A 23717-nucleotide genomic window follows, 5' to 3' on the forward strand; every position below is an offset into this window, starting at 1 on the left:
TCCTCCTGTTTATTATCTGCCTTCCCCATCAGAAGGTACATTTCACAGGGCAAGGGCTGTCCTACTGCTGCATCCCAGCACCCAGGACAAAGCCTGGGACATTATGATAAGCCCTTAATAAAGATCTGTTGAATGAATGACTCAAAAAGTTCCCCTTGATATCTGATCTGCTATCAGACTGTCTCTCTCTCCATTCATTCAACTCATTCCATAAATGTTTATGGAGCATTTTCTCTGCACCCAGCCTGAGGCTTTGTAATAATAGCTTCCATATGGCTATTGAGTGGCTGCTGTGTGCTAAGGAAGGCCCTAGAGACTTCTCAGGCATTATTCCTAATCTTCACAAAGACCCACCTGACAGAGGATTTCTTATCAATCCCATTTTGTAAGCGAGAGAAGTGAGGTTGTGAGAAAACTGAGGTTCCGAGAGATGAAGAGCCTTTATGAAGTGCATACTATGTTCCGGGCCCTGTTCGAAGTGCTTTACAGAAAGTTTTCCCAAAGTCACATAACCAGATCTGCCTAGCCAGAGATCCATAACCTTTCCACTGCTTCTCATTGCTTCAAAATATCCTGCCTTTCTCCAGAAACTCCTAGTTTAGTGGGGCAGACAAAACATAGGAACAGGAAATGTTTCAACAGCACTCAGGGTCTGAAGGGATGGGGTTCTGTAGGAATAGGGAGTGGGGGAGGGGAGTGGCAAGGGCAGATGCTTCAGTGCTGGTGTGGAGAACAAGGCCTTGGAGGATGGCTGGGTTTTCACGAGGCGGGTGGGAAAGGGGCTTCCCGGGAGTGAGGTGCAGAGCGCAGGCCTGAAAGCATTCACGTTTCTGTTGAATCAGCAACCATTTACTGAGAAACTACTGTGTACCAGGTACTGTGATAGGCGCTGGGGATACAAAGCTGAAATGAGCATGGTTTGTTCCTCCCCTGGAACAAATAAGGAAGCCAGTCTGGCGGGAGTGGACCTTTCCTGATGGCGAAACAAGATTGGAAAGGTAGGTGGGGACTCCATTACCTCGAGACGTTTTCCACTCTCTCCTGTAGGCTCTGGGGAACACTGAAGGTTTTTAGGCAGATAAGTGCCCTGGAGAAATTATTTTGTTTGTTTGTTTGTTTGCTTTTTAGGAAGGTTAATCTGGTGATGATCTTCCATCTGGAGCTTTAATTAAAAAACGTTGTTGTTGTTGGTGGTGGTTTACATTGTTTTCTTCCTTTCTATCTGGGGTGACAATCCGCCCCTTCAACACCTTCTAATTCTTAGTCCAATAATAGTACTTTAGAAAATACCAAGTCCTTTCTGCTTCAGATTCACTTCTGACAGCTCACACTTACCAAATGTCTATTCTCTGATTTTGCTGCTACTACCTTAGCCATTAGAGTGGAAAGATCTTTTTTTTCTGATTGAGCCAGTTAAGTACTCTTCCTCATTCACCGAGAGTCAGCTTATGCCTGGAAAATGCCCTTTCTTCTCACATGGACTTGTTGTTTGCGTCCATTTCTTCCTTCCTTTTTTCTTTCCTCTGGTGTCAGAATAGTTTATGTACTTTAAAATAGTGTAGTTGTTTTGTTTTTTTACCTTTTCAGGCCATAGATTATTTAATTTATTTAGTTTTGGCTGCTTTGGGTCTTTGTTGCTGTGCGTGGCTTTCTCTAGTTGTGGTGAGCAGGGGCTGCTCTTCGTTGTGGTGTGTGGGCTTCTTACTGCGGTGGCTTCTCTTGTTGCAGAGCACGGGCTCTAGGCACGCGGGCTTCAGTAGTTGTGGCTCGTGGGCTGTAGAGCGCAGGCTCAGTAGTTGTGGCGCACGGGCTTAGCTGCTCTGCGGCATGTGGGATCTTCCCGGACCAGGGCTCGAACCCGTGTCCCCTGCATTGGCAGGCGGATTCTTAACCACTGCGCCACCAGAGAAGTCCCAAAGATGATTTTAAAACAAGGGAACACTTCTTTAGGTTCATTTTGAGGTTTATGCCAGCTAACGAACCTTCGCAAAGTTTAACCGCCTTGTTTACACTTCTCTGTGAGCCTGTGAATGAATGAGCTCTTCCAGGAGCACAGGAGAGCAGACTTGACCTTCACTTGCAGGCTCTCTCCCAAAGGAGTATCAACACTGGCCGTTCTGTTGTTGTTTTTATGAAGTAATCATTAACTATGCTTCATGTTGCACAGAGCAAATGTTCTCAAAAGACATCATGATTTCATGTTAAGGAAGCATATCAGGGTCACTTCAAAGAGGGAGGTAGAAGCAGAGAAAACAGAAGAAATGTAGCACATTTCCCTTTGCTTTCCCCCTTTCTTAGTTAATAATAATAATAGCTAACATTTATTGGACACTTACCCTTTGCCAGGCCCGGTTGTGCTAAGTTCTCCGTACGTGTTCTCTCGTTGCGTTCTCACCCTAACGAGTAGGGTCCTGATTTGACAGACGAAGAACAAAGAGACACAAAGAATTGAAACAAAGATCGCAAAGCCTGGAAGTGACTAAATCAGGATTTGATCCCAGCAGTCCAGCTCCAGAGCCTGGGGTCCTCTGCCCTTTCCTGCTGGTCAGGTGAGGTGCACTCAGGACCCCTGCGCATGTCCTGTCTGTGAGTCTGTCTAAGTAGATCATCAAGTGAGGTTTGTGAGATATGGAGAGACAACCATCCGAAAGTAGCCAACATGGCCATGACATGTTCTCCTGAGTGTCTCTTGACAGAGTCCATAGCTGGTGTGTAATTCCACCTGCTGACCTGACCTGGGGAGTTTGCCGTTACCGCAGGTCAGCTTGTTTAGGGGAAGGCCCATCGATTGAAGGTTGACTGGTCGCTTGAGTTCTGCAGAGCTGACCTCTACTCTCTAGTAACGTATCTCGGTGTCGGTAAATGGGCGTCAGGTTGCAGAGGAAAGCAAACAGCCTTATAAAGCCATCCAGCAGCTTCAGGCAGGAACAGCACCTCTTTCCAGAGAGATGGGGACAAAATATGTTGAAATAAATTATTAGATTAAATTATAAATGCCATAGACTTCCTGGCTTCTGGGTCTTGTTTTTCCTGTCATTTCTGAACGATCAGACTAAGATGAGTACCATTCAGTTATCGCTCAGCCTGTAGTTTTTACTGGAGCTGATCTCCCACTTAGGATAATCCATCAAAGTCAAATGTATTATCAAGTCTTCAGGTCAGATTTAAAGAACAAGAGTGTGTGTATATATAGAAGGATGGTTGAAGAGAGGTTGGAATCAAGATTGGAAGTTTTACGTACCTTAAACTCTTCGCAACCTTGGCAAGTCCATCACTCAGGTTCTCAAATCACCCACTTGTAAAGTGGAGGCAGTTCTGACTTTATAGGAATGTCATGCTTGAAAAATGCATTGCAACTGCTGGATGCAAAGAGGTATGGAGCAATGTTACCTGCACTCACTAGGCTTTCAGGTTGGTTATTTCTGCAGTTACTGATAGCTCTGGGTGGAGAGAATACCCACTGGTTTTTAAGCAACTGTCTTAAGTAGTGAACAGGGCTTCTGAAGGGCTTTCTGCCCTGGTCCCTATATAGAGGAGATAAGATGGTTGTGTTTGTACATCACAGTTGAGTAAAGGCCATTCCTCCCCTTCTTAGGTGGCAGAAGAGCTGGTGCTGATTTTTTTGGTCCTTTATTGCATTAGATCTTATTTTGTTGAGGTAAATTACTGCTAACACTCTAAATTATTTGGAGGCTTAGGGACATTAGGATTGTCAGATATCAAGTGCTCTCTTGACTCTCCAGAGTTCAGACCTCTCCTGTCATCTGAGAGGAAGCAGCTGAGTTTTCGTTGGGCCCCTAATACTCCACAACCTCTTGTGTGTTTTGTCACTTCTTCCTCACGCTCCCTGCAGCCAGGCTGCACAGCTGGTGTTAAGAACCGAGGCGCACACAGGTGGGCTTTCCTTCTTCCTCTCATAGAGATGTACCCCAAAGTTGTGCTTAAATCCAGTTGCCATAAACTGAACCCTTTTATTCACATATGGGCAGGGAGAGCAAGTTAGTTAAAGGAACTTGGCGATATATCCATTTATGAAGCAGGATTTTACACATATAGAGCTTTGTGTTAACCATGGTGCCGTTTATTCACGCAGTAAATATCTGTGAGTCATATATTGTGCTCGCAACGGGGAATGCAAAGGTGAGAAGGACTTGGCTCCTGCCCCGAGGAGCTCTGGCGGAGTGGGGTGGGCAGATTGCCCCTGACTGTGATGGATCGTGGTAAGTTCTCCGAGAGAGACAGGGCCAGAGTAATCTGAAAGCGCAGGGGAGTGGGGATGCCCTCCGCCCAGGGAACTGGCTCTGAGAGAGGAGTCCTGGAACCTGGAGTGATGAGCAGGACTTCCTGGGTGGAGACTGGGAAGGTCATTAAGGCAGAATTAACAAGCGCTGCAAGGAAGCGCAAAGATGCAGAAGTGTACATTGGGCTTCCAGAATGGCAAGTAGTCTGTAAGGACTGGATCATGAGGGATGTTGGTGGGAGATGAGGTTGGAAAGACAAACTGGGCCCGTGTTCGAAGGGCTGTGAATATTGTACTGAGAAGCTTATCCTTTTCTATGGCAGTAGAGAAGGTCGTAGTCATGAGTGGCTTTGCCATTGACTAGCTTTGTGGTGTAGGTTCAGGTATTGGCCATCACTGAGCCTCTGTTTCCCCATCTATAAAAATACCCATCTTGGGGCTTCCCTGATGGTGCAGTGGTTGAGAGTCCGCCTGCCGATGCAGGGGACACGTGTTTGTGCCCCGGCCTGGGAAGATCCCACATGCCGCGGAGCGGCTGGGCCAGTGAGCCATGGCCGCTGAGCCTGCGCGTCCGGAGCCTGTGCTCCGCAACGGGAGAGGCCACAACAGTGAGAGGCCCGCGTACCGCAAAAAAAAAAAAAAACATTTTGGGAATTCCCCGGTGGTCCAGTGGTTAGGACTCCACGCTCTCACTGCTGCAGGCCTGGGTTCAGTCCCTGGTCAGGGAACTAAGATCCCACAAGCCACACGGTGCAGCCAAAAAATTAAAAAAAAAAAAGTTTAAAAAACTATCCATCTTGCTGAAATATTTTCAGAATCCAAATAATGACAACTATTGTGATTTGATTTCCATTTTAGAAAGTTAACTCTTTAAATCAACTCACAGTGTAGAGTGGATCAGAAAGGGAGGAGATTAAGGAGACCAGTTAAGAGGTCGTAGTTTTAGTTAAGAATGAAAAGTACCTGAACTAGGATAGTGGCATTAAAAAATAAGGATGGTGCAGATTCAAAAGTTGTGGGCAGTGTGAGTTGAGGGAAGGGGAGAAGTTAAGTCAGGGTACATGGAGGAGGAGCCCCTGGGGGCAGCTACCACTTAAATGGGATGCTCTGCACGGGTTTTGTCTGCAGGTTGGTTTGTGCCCAGGCCCCAGTGTAACCAGACCGGTTGGTCACAAGTACCCCAGTATCTACTGCCTTGGAGCCTGTATTCATCTGCCCAGGCTGCCGTAACAAAATACCACAGGCTGGGTGGCTTAAACAACACGTACTCACTTCTCACAGTTCTGGAGGCTGAGAAATCCAAGACCGAGGTGCCGGCAGACTGGGTTGCTGGTGAAGGCCCTCTTCCTGGCTTGCAATGACTGCCTTCTTACTGTGTCCTCACATGGCAGAAAGAGACTGGGAGTTCCCTGGTTGCCTAGTGGTTAGGATTCCGGGCTTTCACTACCATGGCCCAGGTTCAATCCCTGGTTGGGGAACTGAGATCCTGCAAGCCGCACGGTGTGGCCAAAAAGACAAAAAAAGAGAGAGACTGATATCTCTATTTCTGTTCTTATAAAGCCACTAATCCCATCTTGAGGGGCCCACCGTTATGACCTTATCTAACCCTAATTACCTCCCAAAAGCCCCATCTCCAAATATAGTCACACTGGAAGTTGGGCTTCAACGTATGAATGGGGGAGGGGGACATGAGTCCATAGCACTAAAGTCCATGGAAGGAGTGGACCTCTTTTCCGAGTGAGTGTGTGTGTGTGTGTGTATTAGATTGGATTTTTTGCCTTTTGTCTGCTATCTTCTTTCCTTCTTCCTTCCTTTATAATTGTACTACAACTGTTTTTGTTTTGGGCGTTCAGTTTGGCAATATTTAGTAAATTTTCAGCTGTGGCCCAGCTATTTCACTTCTCTGAGTGCCCATGTAAAGGAAAAACATACTCCTGTGTGTTTCCTCTGCTCTCAGTATTCTACTACAATGCTGATTCACATTTTTAAAATTAATTAATTAATGTTTATTTATTTTATCTTTGGCTGCGTTGGGTCTTCGTTAGCTATGCGCCGGCTTTCTCTAGTTGTGGCGAGTGGGGGCTACTCTTCGTTGTGGTGCACAGACTTCTCCTTTCAGTGGCTTCTCTTGTTGTGGAGCATGGGCTCTAGGTGCGCGGGCTTCAGTAGTTGTGGCACGCGGGCTCAGTAGTTGTGATGCACTGGCTTAGTTGCTCCATGGCATGTGGGATCTTCCCAGACCAGTGCTCAAACCCATGTCCCCTACATTGGCTGGCGGTTTTTAACCACTGTGCCACCAGGGAAGTCCCCTGATTCACTTTTTTTTTTTTCCGATTCACTTTTTATTTATGTATTTATTTATTTATGTATTTATTTATTTATTTATGGCTGCGTTGGGTCTTTGTTGCTGCATGCGGGCTTTCTCTAGTTGTGGTGAGCAGGGGCTACTCTTCGTTGCAGTGCGCAGGCTTCTCACTGCGGTGGCTTCTCTTGTTGCAGAGCACGGGCTTCAGTAGTTGTGGCACGCGGGCTTAGTAGCTGCAGCTCACGGGCTCTAGAGCACAGGCTCAGTAGTTGTGGCACACGGGCTTAGTTGCTCCACGGCATGTGGGATCTTCCCAGACCAGGTTTCAAACCCGTGTCCCCTGCATTGGCAGGCAGATTCTTAACCACTGGGCCACCAGGGAATTCCCTCCTGATTCACTTTTGACACCAGATGTGTGTGTGGGTTTTCCACACGTCAGGCAGGAATTGTTAAATAAATTATAGTGTGTCTATACTATGAACTGGTATTCAGCCAAAAATAAAGTAGAGCTGTATCCACTGAGGTGAAAATATATCTATGACCACATCGTTTACCAAAAAAAAAACAAGTTCCTGTATATAATGTAGAACCTGGTTTCATTTCTTTATTTTATTTTTTTAATATTTATTTATTTATTTGGTTGCACTGGGTCTCAGTTTCTGCAGGCAGGCTCCTTAGTTACGGCTCACTGGCTCCTTAGTTGCAGCATGCATGTGGGATCTAATCCCTGACCAGGGATTCAACCCGGGCCCCTTGCATTGGGAGCTCGAAATCTTAACCACCACGCCACCAGGGAAGTCCCTGGTTTCATTTCTGATAAAAGTAACAGTGTATAAAAATATATGCGTACATTTATGTTGATATTTACAGGTGCATAAAAATACATGAGCACAATGCATTTTAACCTGTGATGGGGTAACTCTTGGGGGTGCATCAGTGAGGGGAGGTACTTCCTTCATATTCTTCTATGTTGTTTGAATTTTCCCCAGTGAACATGGTTTCACTTTTTAATTAAAAGCATTTAAATTTTTTCTAAAAATAGAGAAGGGATTACTGCTGAGCACAGGAAGGAAATAAAATATATAGAGGAGAATATATAGCGGTAGGAAAATTAAGGAAATTCGTAGAATAATGGTTTTAATTTTTTTTTAATGAACTGCAAGAAGGATGTGGTCTGCTGAGTGGTTACGGGCTTGTGGAAAATGAGAAAAACATCAGAATAAGCATGGAGAGGGATGGAGCGTTAGCCTTTGGGTGTCAGGCTGCGATGGTTCAGCTTTAGAAACGTCAGATTAGGTGTGGATGTGGCCTGCTTTTAACAACCTGAGAGTAAAAGAAAACCCAGATTATAAAAGAGCTAAACTAGGGAATAAATATTCATACTTTTTAAAAAAATTATTTATTTAATTTATTTATTTTTGGCTGCGTTGGGTCTTCGTTGCTGTGCGCAGGCTTTCTCTAGTTGAGACGAGTGGGGGCTATTCTTCGTTGTGGTGCATGGGCTTCTCCTTGCGGTGGCTTCTCTTGTTGCAGAGCACAGGCTCTAGGCACATGGGCTTCAATAGTTGTGGCACGCAAGCTCTAGAGTACAGGCTCAGTAGTTGTGGCTCACGGGCTTAGTTGCTCCGCCGCATGTGGGATCTTCCTAGACCAGGGCTCAAACCCATGTCCCCTGCATTGGCAGGCAGATTCTTAACCACTGCGCCACCAGGGAAGCCCAAATATTCATACTTTTTAAATGCTTTTAAGGCTTTACAGACAGCTTTACGTAAGGATTTTTTAAAAACAGCATTTTTATAATACATGTCTCCCTACTTCTGGGCTCTCCCCAGAGGTGACCACCCTGCTCAGTTCAGTAAGTGATCTTCTCGATCTTTTACTTTCAGTTTTTCAAAAAATGTGACAAAATACACATAACATAAAAGGTATCATCTTAACCATTTTAAGGATATAGTTCAGTACATTGACAGTGTTCTACACCCGGTCTCCAGAACTCTTTTCATCTTGCAAAACTGAAACTCTGTCCCCATTAAATACTAACTCCTCCTTTTCCTCTCCCCCTAGCCCCTGGCAACCACCGTTCTACTTTCTGTCTCTAAGAATTTGACTACTCCAGTACCTCATCTAAGTGGGTTCTTACAGTATTTGTCTTTTTGTGACTGGTTTATTTCACAGAGCCTAATGACTTCAGGGTTCATCCATGGTGTAGCCTGTGTCAGAATTTCCTTCCTTTTGAAGGCTGAATAATATTCCATTGTATGGATAGAGCACATTTTGTTTATCCATTTATCTGTCAGTGGACACTTGGGTTGCTTCCACCCCTTGGCTGTTATGAATAATGCTGCTATTAACATGAGTATTACATTCAGTTTTTAAGGCACACATGCACACCAGTATTGGCCTAGGGAAGAAATGACCATTCAGTTTTAGGAACTTATTTTAATGAAATTATTGTAGGGCTTCAATTTTGAAATTTAACTTGTTTTTATATCCTTCCCCCCCCAAAAAATCCTATTTATGTTACCTTTTAATTCTTAATAAAGATGAAGAAATCATTTCAAATACCTTCTTCTAGGGAAAGTTGTTTCCTGACGCTCAGTGAATAAATATCAAATACATAAACGAAGACTACTTTGCAGTGTACAGATAACATCCTAGTCATTTTTCCAAATACCGAGAGAATATAACCAAATTGTAGATCTTATTCAAGAGTTAGTTTCAACTGTCTCTTGACTCCAGAGACAACGTGAGAAAGCTGGTTACTTTTACATGCAGAGTAGGATAGATTCTCTTTTAGGTAAATGAAAGCATAAAATATGAGACTTAACAGTAGGTGTAACGTTAGCTCCACCTTTGGATAGTAAGTTATAACATAAAAAAGACAACTTTGGAAGCTAGTTGGTTGGGTCCAAGCGTTTGCTACCTGGCACTAAGAAGAGGATTTTTAGTGGCTTCTGTCTTAGTTTTCCACCCTGGGAATTCTGTTTTATGGAGATGGGTTTCTGTAGTAGATGGATCATGGGACGCACAGGGGTCCCGTTGGTATGACAGAGGCCAGCGAGTCACACTATCCAGGGCAGCTACACTTCATGCTGAGGTCCCAGTGGTGAGAGGGGGTGCCCGCAAAGAAGTCAGATCAGCTGATAGGACTGCTTCTGCCGTATGTTCCTTTTTTTATTTTTTATTTATTTATTTTTTTGTTCCTTTTTTAAAAAATTATCTTTTCTGGAAACAAAACCCAACTGTTTTTTGTTTTGTTTTGTTTTGTTTTTGTTTTTCTGCGGTACGCGGGCCTCTCACTGTTGTGGCCTCTCCCGTTGCGGAGCACAGGCTCCGGATGCGCAGGCTCAGCGGCCATGGCTCACGGGCCCAGCCGCTCCGCGGCATGTGGGATCTTCCCGGACCGGGGCACGAACCCCCATCCCCTGCATCGGCAGGCGGACTCTCAACCACTGCGCCACCAGGGAAGCCCCAACTGCTTTTAATTTACTTTCTATTGTTGTTTTTTTTCTTTTCATTTTTGTCTTGTGAATTGTGAAATATTTATATGGAAGCATATAAAACACATATCTACAGGTAAAGAAACTACAAACACCCTTGGACTCGCCACCCAGATGGAGAAATGGAATATCGCCAGCACCTTGGAAGTCCACTCTATGCCTGACCCTGGTCACATCTGCATTACTTTGTTAAATAACAGCTTTATTGAGATATAATTCACCATGGGTTTCTCCATGGTAGAGTTACCACCTTTCCCTTTGTAGTTGATAAGTACCTTTGGGAGGATAGTTTGAAACTGCTGCCTAGATTTCTTTTCTTTTTTTGTTTGTTTTAATATTTATTTATTTTATTTATTGATTTGGCTGTGTTGGGTCTTAGTTGTGACATGGGAACTCTTAGCTGTGGCATGCATGTGGGATCTAGTTCCTGGACCAAGGATCGAACCTGGGCCCCCTACATTGGGAGCACGGAGTCTTAACCACTGCGCCACCAGGGAAGTCCCAGATTTCTTTTTTTTTTTTAATTGCTCCTTTCTTAACTAATAGGATGCTGCATATTAGATCTACTGCATTGCTTGGGGATATAAGACAGGGATCATGGTTCTGTGTGTCTGGTGTGTAGGCCTCAGGGTATAGTTTCATGGATTAGGGCTATAGAGAGGGGTTGTAATGTAGCCTGAAATTATGAGAGAAAGGAAAAAAAATTCTCTGGACAAGAAACTTTGCTGGAGATGATGAGGAATAAGAACAGTGTTTAGTAGCTGTTGACCTAGTGGGTTACCTTCCCAATATAAGAATTTCAAAATCAATTTGGATTATAAAATTATGCACTGGGAGAAGAAAGGAGAGAAGGAGAAGGAAACAGTTTCTTCTCCGTTCTTATCATACTTTGGTTTCTGTCCTAGTTGAGAAGATAGTTTTCTTCGATAATCATGAGGCCATGCCCACGTTGATCTCCCCCCCCATTACACAAGTCATTGATTGATTGACTCAGTCAGTCATTCCTTCATAGGGGTTCATTTGACTGAACCCCTATCATCCTCAGGCTCATGTTCAACACTAGAGATACAAAGATAAAATGAAATCCCTGCCTGAAGGAACTTACTTTATAACCAGGACATATGCACGAGCTGGAGGAGGAGCCGAAGAGCAAAGGCACAGAAGCATCTAACCAAGGTGACAGCTCTGCACTACAGGTGATTCAATAAAATTAAAGTATAGGGTCCAGAGGGTGCAGGGGAGACACAGCAAGAGATAAGGCTGTGGATCCTGTCCTAGACCAAGGGGCCTTGTGTGCCTTCCTGCAAACTTTGGACGTTTATCCTGTAGGCATGGGGAACCATTCATGGGGTATAAACTGGGAGTCATTTAATATACATTTTGAAAGATCACTCAGACGACAATGTAGAAAATCAATTAAGAGACTATTATTATTACAGTTGTCCAGATGAGATCTGATGAGGTCTGATCTCAGGTTGCAGCCAGAATAATGAAGAGGGCCCTGATCCGTGAGGCAGAATCAGTGCTGGTAACCAACATAAGAGGCAGAGTCTAGGCTTTGGTACTCAGGCTGTATCTCCCGGGCCCTCCCAAAGGGTACGGCCAGCTCATGGGTTTCCCTGCTTTTTGTGGCAGACCCATTCTAGTGTGGTGGCTCCTCCAAACCTTTTGGTCTTTGCTTCCAAAGACGTCTGTGCCAGTTCTGGAATCACTTAGTGTGGTCCATTGCTCTTCCAAGCTCCTAAGAGGCCCCCTCCCCCAGCACCTATGAGACCCAGGCCTTGGCCAGGGTGTTAATTTTGAGTCATGGGAGGATGTCCTCGGATCAGCAGCTCCTCCTCATTCTGCTCTATAGGCCACACCCATGACCAGCACCCTCAGGACCCACACATCCTTCCAGCTCCTGCCAACACGTGCGTCAGCCCGGTGCCCTGGGATGTTTGGAATAATAACCCCTCCTCTCTTAGCCGGCCCAGCTGGCCCCGACTGAGTGATGCAGCCAGGAGGAAGATGGGGGCAGTCCACTGTAGGGCAAGCGGTGTCCTGTAAGAGGCTTGTCTTGTTCGAGACTGCTGCCGTGGTCTTCAAGCAAGGGGGATTCCTCTATTTTCCACTTTGCGGGCCCAGAGAATCTGGGGTTCGCAGTTCTCAAGTAAATAGATACAGACATCCCCATCTCAGGCCTTAGAGTTCACCCTTTCCAACAGGGCCCTGACTTTGACGTAGGAGACTTGCCTGGGCTGAGTTCAGCCTTCTTAGAGCTGCCACCTCTTAGCATCAGGTCCTGAGCCTGAGGGAGGTTAGTGTCTTTAGGCTGGCTGACTGTCTTACTTGGCTTCAAGTAGCCGGTTGTTGTATCCGAGACTGTCTTTTTCCGTTTTCACTGGGCAGACGGCTCTTAACGACAGCCGCCCAGTTCCACAGTCCTTCTCGTGACCATTTCTTCCGCACCTCCTGTACCAGAGACGCTAAACCAGTCAGTGCGTCCCCAGCCACGGGTCGCACTACTACAGCACCCCAGGGGCCGTCACCCCACGGATGGGTCCATGTTGCCATCTGGCTGGTAAGCGACCCACCCCCAGAATCCCACCTGCTGAATCCACTTCCGTAGGCAACTTCTGATGCCACCTGGTCTAAGGCAGACTCTGGAAGCAAACCTGCGCTGGAGATTGTTGTGAAAACTCTTTATTGAAGAAGTGCTCTTTGGAGAAGGGGCGTAACGGAAGCCAGATGGGGCAGGGGAGCAAAACTAAGCAGCAGTGTGGTCTTGGCACAGACTTGCTCCAGCCTGGCCCTTCGGGAAAGCTCTGGAGTACAGCTTGCACCGCAGAATCCCCCCATCTCGAGGACAGGGGGCTGGCCTTTTGTACCCCTCGCCGTGCTGTCGTGAACCTTCTATTGGGTTGGCCAAAAAGCTCGTTCGGTTTTAAGTGAAACTGAGACAGTGTTCACGTTCACGAAGGACTTTATTGAACAACGAACGTACTCACTACCCAAACGAACGCAATGTTGTGTGTATTTTGTTCAGCATGTGTACGCGTATGTGTAGGAGTACGCCCACAGTTGGCATTGCTGGGGCGCACAGCATACTGTAGAAGTTACTGCCAAACAGTTTTCCAAAGCAACGATACTAATTGTACTCCTATCAGGAGTGTTTGGAGTCCCCAGCACCTAGCATTTTGCATCTTTTTCATCATAGCCCTTCTGGTGGGAGTGCAGAATTAACTTCCATTTTCCTGATGACTCATGAGGTTGAGCACCTTTACATATATTTATTGGCCGTTTGGATCCCTCCTTTGCGAAGTGTCAGTTCAAATCTCTTCTCTTAGCTGAGCCGCTTTTTCTTTCTTAGTGAGGAAATAATAAGAAAAACATGAGTCCTTTCTCAGGTAAATATATTGCAAATATCTTCTCCTAGGCTCTGCTTGCTTTTCACTCTCTCTTTTTAAAAATAATTTATTTATGGAGTTCCCTGGCGGACCAGTGGTTAGGACTCAGTGCTTTCACTGCTGTGGCCCGGGTTCAATCCCTGGTTGGGGAGCTGAGATCCCACAAGCTGCACAGCGTAGCCAAAAATAAAAAATGAATACTAATTAATTTAGTGTGAGGTGTACAATGTGTTGATTTGATAAATTTATTTATTGCAATATGATTACTGCCAACGTGTTAGCTAACACCAGCATCAGGGCCCGTAATTATTATTTCTTTTTTGTGGTGAGAACATTTAAGATCTAGTCTCTTAGCAACTTTGAAGATTATGCCTTTTCACTCTCTTCCCAGTATCTTTAGTTGAACAGAAGTTCTAAATGTTAATATAGTCCAATTTATCAGTTTTTTTCTTATATGGTAGCACTTTTTGTATCCTATTTAAGAAATCTTTCAAATACCAAAATCATGAAGATGCTTTGGTTTTCCTCTAATAGCTTTGTTTAACCTTTCACACTTAGGCTTGTCATCCATCTGGAATTGATTTTGGGGTGTGCTGTGAAGTAGGGACCAAGGTTCTTTTCCTCCTTTTTCTTTTGTTTAAATTGACCCAGCACCGACCGTGGAAAAGACCATCCATCATTTCTCACGGCACTGCAGGATCGCCTTTGTCATAAATCAAGCGACGGTAACTAGTTTCTCCAGTGAAGAATCCACTCATGTCCAGCCTGGGGGTGGGGGACAGAGGGGAAGGGGTTGAAAATCTGCGGCCGGGTTCCAGGAGATGAGCGGGGAAGGGGCTGTGTGGTCTCAGCAAGCCTCCGTATGGAGACCTTGACTTAGGCCCGTGTTTTCAAAGAGCTCCCTTGCCCTTGGTTGTGCCCGGTGTCCCTGGGACTGTCAAATCCTCTGATTGGTAAACGTCTTCTCTTAGAGAGGGGACAGGTGGCCTCCTGGCCACCTGGCATCTGGGGAAAGATCTCAGAGTCGAAATGCTCTTCATTCAGACCTTCCCAGTCTCCTCTTTCAAACCTCAGTGTACCCCGCTTTTATGACGACCTGCTGCCTCCAATTCCTAAGCCTTTCTGGGATTCTGGACATAAATATGTTTCTGCCGTTTCGAATTTCAGCCTTTTCTGTTCTCCTAAATCAGTTTCCACTTGTCTGTGTGTGATACAGCTTCCAATTGTTTATTTCCTCTCCCATTCTCTCTGTTCTTGTGGTTTTACACTTTTTTTCTTCTCTTTCAATCCCTTTGCTGTCATTTCAGTGGGAATTCAGAGGGAGCAGAAGTCAGTACAAGTGTTTAATCTGTTGTGGGCGCTGGGAGGTCTGTCCTAAACCTTTGCATTCATTTCTTCACATTTTCAAATCTGTGCTGATGGGAGCTGGGAAGCACTGTTTGACTTTAAATTCTCTATCATTTCTTCAAACTACATCTCAAATTGTTTAATAAATTTATTTATTTTTGTTTTTGGCTGCATTGGGTCTTTATTGCTGCACGCGGGCTTTAGTTGCGGTGAGCGGGGGCTACTCTTCGTTGCAGTGCGTGGGCTTCTCATTGCGGTGGCTTCTCTTGTTGCAGAGCATGGGCTCTAGGCGCACGGGCTTCAGTAGTTGTGGCATGCGGGCTCGGTAGTTGTGGCGCTCGAGCTCTAGAGCACAGGCTCAGTAGTTGTGGCACATGGGCTTAGTTGCTCCACAGCATGTGGGATCTTCCCGGGCCAGGGCTCGAACCTGCGTCCCCTGCATTGGCAGGCGATTCTTAACCACTGCGCCACCAGGGAAGCCCTATACATCTCAAAATTTGATAGCTAACCCCTTATATATCTAATATGAAATATAAGATATAATATAAAATAATTTATTACATAGAGTAGAGAGGGAATGAGTAAGCAGTATATTTGGGGCTTTGAAATGATAGGGCAAGGATTTTCTGTGCGTAAAAATTTTTAATTAAAAAAAAAAGCTGTAATGTGACCTTGTATTGTGCTAGAAGGTAATTTGCAATTTCCCTCGCTCTCAATTTGCCAGGGGACTCGAAATTGTCCCTTTTTTTGCATTTATACGTTCTTTGTACTCCGCTTCATGTTAGCCTGAAGTTGTGTAGGAAACTCTTGAGTGATTCTTAAAGAACTCAGTAAAAGTTCAGTATTTTGCTAGGCACAAAATAACTCACTGTGCGGTCAAGCCAAATCTGATAGGCTGGAAGGACATTCTACTGGAACTCAAGCTTTTTAGCTTACCAGAATTTTCTTATTAATCTATATTCTATTTCAGCTACAGTAATTTATGTTTTCTTTTAATACCAAAAGCTCAACCAAACCAGAAGGAAATCTGGTTGTGTCTTGTACCATACGATCATGGAAGAAGGAACCCGGATATTTCATAGAGAGACAGTTTAAAATAAGAGGTCTTTGTCTTTGGATGTAGAAGAGCTGCTTCACAGCTCACGAAGACGCGTCCTGCGCTCTGTAGAGCTTGTGAAGTCATCCACACTGCAGCGAATGTTGCTGCCCTTTGCACCCACCAGACCCTGTGTTCTCCCCTCCAGATATACACGAGGGGCTCATAGGGCAGCTGAACATACGGTGATCTGTGCAGAGTTCAGTGAGGCCTTTGGCTATTTTATTTAAGCATGGAAAGAATGTGTCTTGTCATTCTGGAAAGGACAAAACTGTGGGGATGGGAAACAGATGAATGGTTGCTAGGCACTGCTGGGTGCAGGGAGGGGTTGGCTGCAGAAGGGAATGAAGGAACATTGCGGGGGGATGGAAGTGTGCTGTACCTTGATTACAATGGTGGTTACAGAGCTGTATGCGTTTGTCAAAATTCATAGAACTGTACACTAAAACGGGCGAATTTTACTGGCTGTAAATTACACCTCGATAAACCTGACTTTAAAAAAAAAAAAAAAAAGGAATGTCTTGGAAAGAAGGAGTGATTCACAGACATGCCAGTGCTCTCTGTGGCCTGGTGTCCATGTGGCCCAGGGAGCCCCTGCTTATGGCCACGTACCAACAAGAGGCAGTGGACGTGTGCCCCAGACGCCGTGTGTGCACGTGGCAGTAGCGGGGAGGGGTGGCGGGGGGCGGGGCGGCACTGCTTCTGCATCAGCAGCCCTCAGCCAGAGGGTCCCTCCTAGTACCCCAGCAGCAGGGAAGAACCATAATGGAAAAGAATATTAAGAAACGATTGTCCACATGCATAAAACGGAGCCACTCTGCTGTACAGAGATTGGCACAGCATTGTAAATCAACTATGCTTCAATAACAAGGTCATAAAATAAAAAACAAAAAACCCATGGCATCTGTTGTTTAGTTATTTTGTGAGTACTAATTGTGCCAACCTGCCGTTCGGGGCAAATATGCACAACCCGGATGGTCACCATGGGCACACGCTGTGCTCTTCTGAAGACCTGATTCATATGTTCAGTCTACACATACCTAGTTTTATCTTTTATGCGTGCTGGTCTAATCACTGTGGGTGATACAAAGATATCTCAGACCTAGACTTTGCCCTCCAGCTTATAACCTCGCGGGAAGCTCAGACACACAAAGAGGGAAGTGATAAATGAAGTGTAGACAGAGCTTCCAGAAGCTCTGAGAAAGGAACTTTGCTCTGTGACCTAAGTTTTGCTGACTTGGAAAGTGCTGCTAAACACTTGAACTTTTGGTTTGTTGCTTAAGGCTGTGTTTCTTAACAAACCAGGGCGTAAAGAACTGCTGCGGTTTTCAACAGTGAAACTAAAGCATCTGTGTTGTAGGAAGTTCCTCGAGATTTCTTTGAAACCTACTGAAACTAAGTGTGCACGCTCTCACCTCTGTTTCCTGTTTTCAGGGTCCGCCCCGGCTTACGGGAAACTATATGTATTGGTGTTGCATTTCAAAGAAAAATTTGGTTAACTTTTTCAGCTTTTAAAGAGATGCATAATGGCCTTAAATTGTAATGAAAATGTTCTTACAAAAGTCTATACAAGTCAAAGACTTCTGGGTCAAATAGCCCGGTTACATGTAAATAGCATCCCTGAGCAACACACTTATTTCACTCAACTAAAATAGTAGCCCTGACTATTACAGAAATGAATCAGGCATATGCTTTATCTTTAGAAGACAGCTCTGACAAAGCGAGCTTTGTGGTAAAGGTTGCTATAATTATAGAATAGAATGTAGTCCCATATTTTCCATTTATTAAAAATTTAAATACTTTTAACACCAAAGGTGCATATCCTCTGTTAATCCATACTGTTAAATATTTTTTAAAGAAAGAAGGGGAGAGGGCTTCCCTGGGGGGGTCCAGTGGTTAAGACTCCGTGCTTCCACTGCAGGGGTCACGGGTTCGACCCCCTGGTCGGGGAACTGAGATCCCCGCAAGATGCGTGGCGTGGCAAAAAAAAAAAAAAAAAAAGAGGGAGAGTTAGCTCAGGCACTTAATAGAAGTAATGAAAATAATAAGAACCAGTGGGTAACATTTACAGTCTACAAAGTTGTTTCACAGTTAACAGTTCAGCTGTTGTCTCCCAGCCCCAAACCACCCTCTAACCTGGGCTGCGTAATGCTGGGGCAGGGACTCTTCGGCCACGTTTCTCCATTTCCAGGCTCTGCCAACAGAGGGCGCCAGAGAGTCTGCAGGGCTGGAGGAAGAGAAAGGGTGGTACCCAGAGACCAGAGTCCCACCCCCAGGGGGCCTCTAGGCTGATAGCCCCCACCTCTCCCCTTGATTCCCTCAGCCCCAGGGGTTGTTGCCGCTTCCTGAGGTGACTCTGTGTCAGCTCGGTGTCCCCTTTTTGTGTTTTGGTTCTCCGGTGCCTGCCTGTTTAACCAGTTCGATTAAATTCTCTGTTAAAATACCTGGTGTGGTTTGTTTTCCTGACTGGACTAATACAACCTTTATTTTTATTTTTATTTATTTATTGGCTGCTTCGTTGCAGTGCGGGCTTTCTCTAGTTGTGGCGAGCGGGGGCTACTCTTCGTTGCGGTGCGTGGGCTTCTCACTGCGGTGGCTTCTCTTTGTTGCGGAGCATGGGCTCTAGGCACGCGGGCTTCAGTAGTTGTGGCGGGAGGGCTCAGTAGTTGTGGCTTGCGGGCTTAGTTGCTCCGCGGCATGTGGGATCTTCCCGGACCAGGGCTTGAACCCGTGTTCCCTGCATTGGCAGGCATTCTTAACCACTGTGCCACCAGGGAAGTCCCTAATACAACCTTTAATCTCACAAATTATAAGGTAGCTATTATGAAGCACATTTTACTCGTGAGGAAATAGACTTAGTAGGGTACAGCAATTTGTGTAAAATTGCACGACCACTAATACAAGGGCCAAGACCTACACCTTCCACTTTGGGATCCTTTGCTCTCCATTTCCTCTCAGCACTTCTCTTGCTGAACTTTTTTTTTTTTTTTAAATACTTAACAGAAGAATTACAAAGGTAGTAGGGAATTCCCATATTCCCTCCACCCAGCTATCTCTGATGTTAACGTCTTACACAACCATGGAGCATGTATCCAAACTAAAAATTAGCATAGGTACATTACTATTTTTCAAAACTACAGATTTTATTAGGACTACACTGGTGTTTCCACTAATGTCTTTTTTTAGTCCCAGTTACCTTTGGTTGTCACATCTCCTTCATTTCTTCCAATCTTTAACAGTTTCTCAGTTTTTCCTTGTTTTTCATGACCATGACAGTTTTGAGATGTACTAGTTAGATATTTTGTAGAACTCCCATCAGTTTGGGTTTTCTGATGTTTTCTTGCGATTAGACGAGGGTTATGGATTTGCGGAAAGAATACCACAGAGGTAAGTGCCCTTATTACATCATATCAGAGGCACATAACAGTTCATGACATACTCCCAGTGATGGCAACCTTGATCGCTTAGTGATGGTGGTGTCTGTCAGGTTTACCCACTACAAATCTTTCCTTTTCCATAATTGATTTGTTTAGAAGCCAGTCACTAAATCCTCTTGCTGAACTTCCCACTTAATCCTGGGGCTGTGCTTTCTTGGCAGATTATTAAGTAGTGCTTAAAGAATCTTTGAATTGGCCAGGCTGAGAATTGTAAACCTAGGAGCCAGACCAAGTGTGTTAGGAGATATGACCACGTATTGCTTCTTGGGAAATCATTATCCGTTTTGCCACCTGTGTTTTGCACTACGTTTAAACTTGGAACTTGGCTCCTTTTAGTCTCAGAAAGCTTATGGTTAATGCTAGGACACCTGTTTTTTTCTTGATGAACTGGAATCACTTCTGACAAGCCTTTAAAGATGCTCAGAAGCCCAGGGTCTTAATAGCATGCAGGAAATCAGTAAAAAGAGGAAGAGCCATAGAGAAGTGTTGGCTGAGAATAGGAAAATTGGAGGTGTTGAAGGATGTGGTTAAAGGAGTGAAGACTTACAAGGATGGACTGAGAGGTGATAGATGACTGGTGGAGGGATACAGAGATGTCAGGTAGGAGGTCAAGGAAGGGATGAGGATGGAACACAGGATGAGAGAGAAGCCAGTGATGTGAATCAACCTTGGGATTGGACTCTGTGCATGATATATTGTAAATACTTGTATTTTGTCTCTGAGATTCACCATCTAGAACATAAGAGTTATACTTCTAGCTCTAGATTTCATTACAGACAGACTTTAAGTGAGCTTAGACTTTAATATATTTAATATATATTTAATATGTAAACCAAAGAAATTAGTTCAGTTGGTTTATATAACCTTGGCTACTCACTGCTATTTGTTTAATTTATTTTTGGCTGCATTGGGTCTTTGTTGCTGCGTGTGGGCTTCCTCTAGTTGCGGCGAGCAGGGCCTACTCTTCATTGCGGTGCGCGGGCTTCTCATTGCGGCGGCTTCTCTTGTTGCAGAGCACAGGCTCTAGGCACGCAGGCTTCAGCAGTTGTGGCGTGCGGGCTCAGAAGTTGTGGCTCGCGGGCTCTAGAGCACAGGCTCAGTAGTTGTGGCGCACAGGCTTAGCTGCTCCCTGACATGTGGGATCTTCCCGGACCAGGGCTCAAACCTGTGTCCCCCGTACAGGCAGGTGGATTCTTAACCAGTCCTACGCACTGCTATTAAGGAGTGAGTGAAGAATAATCAGAGCTCTCAAGACTTTTGGAAGCTTAGCAGGGCAAAGTGAAACAGATTGTTACCTTGTTAAATTCGCTGCAAATTACAGATCTTTTTTTAAATTAAATATTTATTTATTTATTTTTGGCTGCATTGGGTCTTAGTTGTGGCACGCGGGATCTTTCATTGAGGCGTGTGGGCTTCTCTCTAGTTGTGGCGCGTTGGCTCTGGAGTTGTGGGGTGCTGGCTTAGTTGCCCTGCAGCATGTGGAATCCTAGCTCCCCGACCAGGGATCGAACCCCTGTCCCCTGCATTGGAAGGCGGATTCTCAACCACTGGACCACCAGGGAAGTCCCTACAGATCTTAGTATTAACAATTTAGAAATTAAAACTATCATACATATGCTATAGGGTTTTTTTGTTTTTGTTTATAAACAACAGTAATTATTTTTATTTATTTTTTGACTGTGTTGGGTCTTTTTTTTTTTTTTTACATCTTTATTGGAGTATAATTGCTTTACAACGGTGTGTTAGTTTCTGCTTTATAACATACAGGTTTTTATTTTATGCTATTTTGTTCTAATTATATGGGGTTTCCATATCTCATGATGAGCTAACCAAAATAAAATCTCATTAGGGTTTTTGAATTACTAATGGCCTTCTTCCTGGGCCTAGGGCTGTATCTGCAAATAGGTAGCTTAGCCAAAGAAACTGACCTTACCTGGGCTTAGAATTCTGTATTTGATTGGCTTATAAACTTAAATGTTTCTGTATTTCATACTATTCTTTTTCTGAAGCTGAGATTCCTAACATAGCAGACTTCAGCATATTTTTTTAAAGATTTATTTATTATTTATTTATTTAATTTATTTTTGGCTGCATTGGGTCTCAGCTGCGGCACGCGGGATCTTCGTTGAGCCGTGCGGGCTCTTCGTTCTGGTGCACGGGCTTCTCTCTAGTTGTGGCGTGCGGGTTTTTCTCTTCTCTAGTTGTGGTGCACGGGTTCCAAAGCACGTGGGCTATGTAGTTTGCGGCACGTGGGCTCTAGTTGAGGCGCATGAGCTCAGTAGTTGTGGCGCATGGGCTTAGTTGCCTATGGCATGTGGGATCTTAGTTCCCTGACCAGGGATCAAACCCCCGTCCCCTGCATTGTAAGGTGGATTCTTTACCGCTGGACCACCAGGGAAGTCCCTCAGAGCATATTTCCTTCCAGAAATATGAGAGATGGAGACTTGAAACTCTTGTAATTGATCTTGGCTCTTACAGAGATAGTTTTAGGGTCAGTATATTTCAGGAGGGGCACAGGTGGGCAGCTTGGAGTTTTTCAACTTGAAGACCAGCTTACAGTTTTTAGTTTTTAAAATATAGACTGAGGAAGACTTCGGTCCACTTGCTCTTCTTAATAACTGGCCTACCGAAAACACCTCTGTTAAATAAAATGACTGGAAAACTAATACTTGGTGGCATTAGAACATTCATATGCTTCTTTGGAAAAAATATATTTGTTGTGTATTTTATTGTTTTAATTATTTTTAAATTTTTTTAACATCTTTATTGGAGTATAATTGCTTTACAATGGTGTGTTAGTTTCTGCTTTATTGTTGTGTATTTTAAAATACCTGTTTTAGGGCTTCCCTGGTGGCGCAGTGGTTGAGAGTCCGCCTGCCGATGCAGGGGACACGGGTTCGCGCCCCGGTCCGGGAAGATCCCACATGCCGCGGAGCGGCTGGGCCCGTGAGCCATGGCCGCTGAGTCTGCGCGTCTGGAGCCTGTGCTCCGCAGCGCGAGAGGCCACAACAGTGAGAGGCCCGCGTACTGCAAAAAAAAAAAAAAAAAAAAACCAAAACTAAAATACCTGTTTTGGCTGATACTGGTGCTTTGGGCATATTCTTTACCTGCACTATTAAGCATCTCAAAATCTCTTACTTAAAACTGGATTCTTACTTGTGAGCTGGGTTACCAGCCTCCTGACCAGATGAAATCTGGAAGTCAGGCATCTAGAATGGGGTGCTGGTCTGAAAGGAGTCGTTTCTCTGACCATTAGTCATTATTTACCAACTTGCTGGAGGGAAAAGATGACAGTGTCTGCTTTACTAAAAGCACTTTTTTCCCTTTTAACTCTCCTTAAAATTAGCTGGTGTTAGGCAGAACCCTTTGTATCTAAAAGCAGCTCATCTTCAGAAAGATACTTTTATTGTAGAAGTACAGGATGATTGGGTAGTGTTTTATCCCGATGGGAGGGGCTTTCAGTCAGGGGAACCAGAAGTTGAGTAGGTTTCACTTGTCATCAAAGCAGCACACATAGCCCTGGAGGTGCATTTGATGTCAGAGTGTACCGCAACCTGTTGCCCGGTCTGAGTACTCCTGAACGATATGAGTCAAGACCCAAACCATAAGTAGAGGGAGAAAATGGGTCTGTGACGGTTGTTAACAGAGACCAGGGCGATTTTGTGATGGGTGCTTTTCTCTGCAGTGGATCTTTCATGCTCTCGTTATCAAAGAGAACTGGTTAACTGGGCATACTCGTAGTAGGGTTTAAATATTTTGGAAAGATCAACCTTAGAGGTGATGTCATATAGCCAGGACATTGGTCCCATGTGCACCCTGCCAGGGGACCCAGCGGAGGAGTTAACAGACTATAAATAGACTGCCATCTTGAGTGGATCCCTTTGGTAACCAAACCTGAACACAGAGCATCTTTGAGTTAAGGTCATCATGTGACACCCTCGTGGTATCTCCCTCACATCTTTGATTTGAGTGAAAAAAATGTCTTTTCACATCTTGTCAGCTTTGTGGTCACCAGCCTTTCTACATGGGTGATAGACTCCCCACGAGGATTGGATGGAAAATTAGTGAAAAGGGGTTTTACTGCTGTAAATATAGCTCATTGATGTTTTGGTGGACAGCAGGCACAATGCAGTCTGTCCCAGGGCTACAGCTGGTTAAATAGGCAAATTTGTATTCATTTCACATCATTCAACCAGAGTAAACTGTTCTCCCTGATGTGGATCTAAGAAAATGTTAAAGTATCACAAGTCTAAATATATCCACTGGTAAGTCTTGGACACACTACATAGCTGAGAAGAGGGGAAGTAGAGAAAGCTGAGAAAATAACCAGGCATCAAATGGAAGGAACTGAATTTTAAATATAAAACCCCTAAAATCTATAAAAGCAAGAGCTTATGTAAATG

At 44.7% G+C, this 23717-nt stretch overlaps 1 protein-coding gene across 5 annotated transcripts in view; it reads left to right on the forward strand.

Moving 5' to 3' along the window:
• Window positions 1–23717, forward strand: part of RNF157 (ring finger protein 157) — a 79666-nt gene that overhangs the window by 23097 nt on the left and 32852 nt on the right. The gene's annotated exons all lie outside the window — the stretch shown is intronic.

Source organism: Delphinapterus leucas, chromosome 19, assembly GCF_059928025.1.
Source record: "Delphinapterus leucas isolate spDelLeu-1000000601 "Yukka" chromosome 19, BTC_Dleu_Yukka2, whole genome shotgun sequence".
In the NCBI taxonomy this organism is placed as follows: domain Eukaryota; kingdom Metazoa; phylum Chordata; class Mammalia; order Artiodactyla; family Monodontidae; genus Delphinapterus; species Delphinapterus leucas.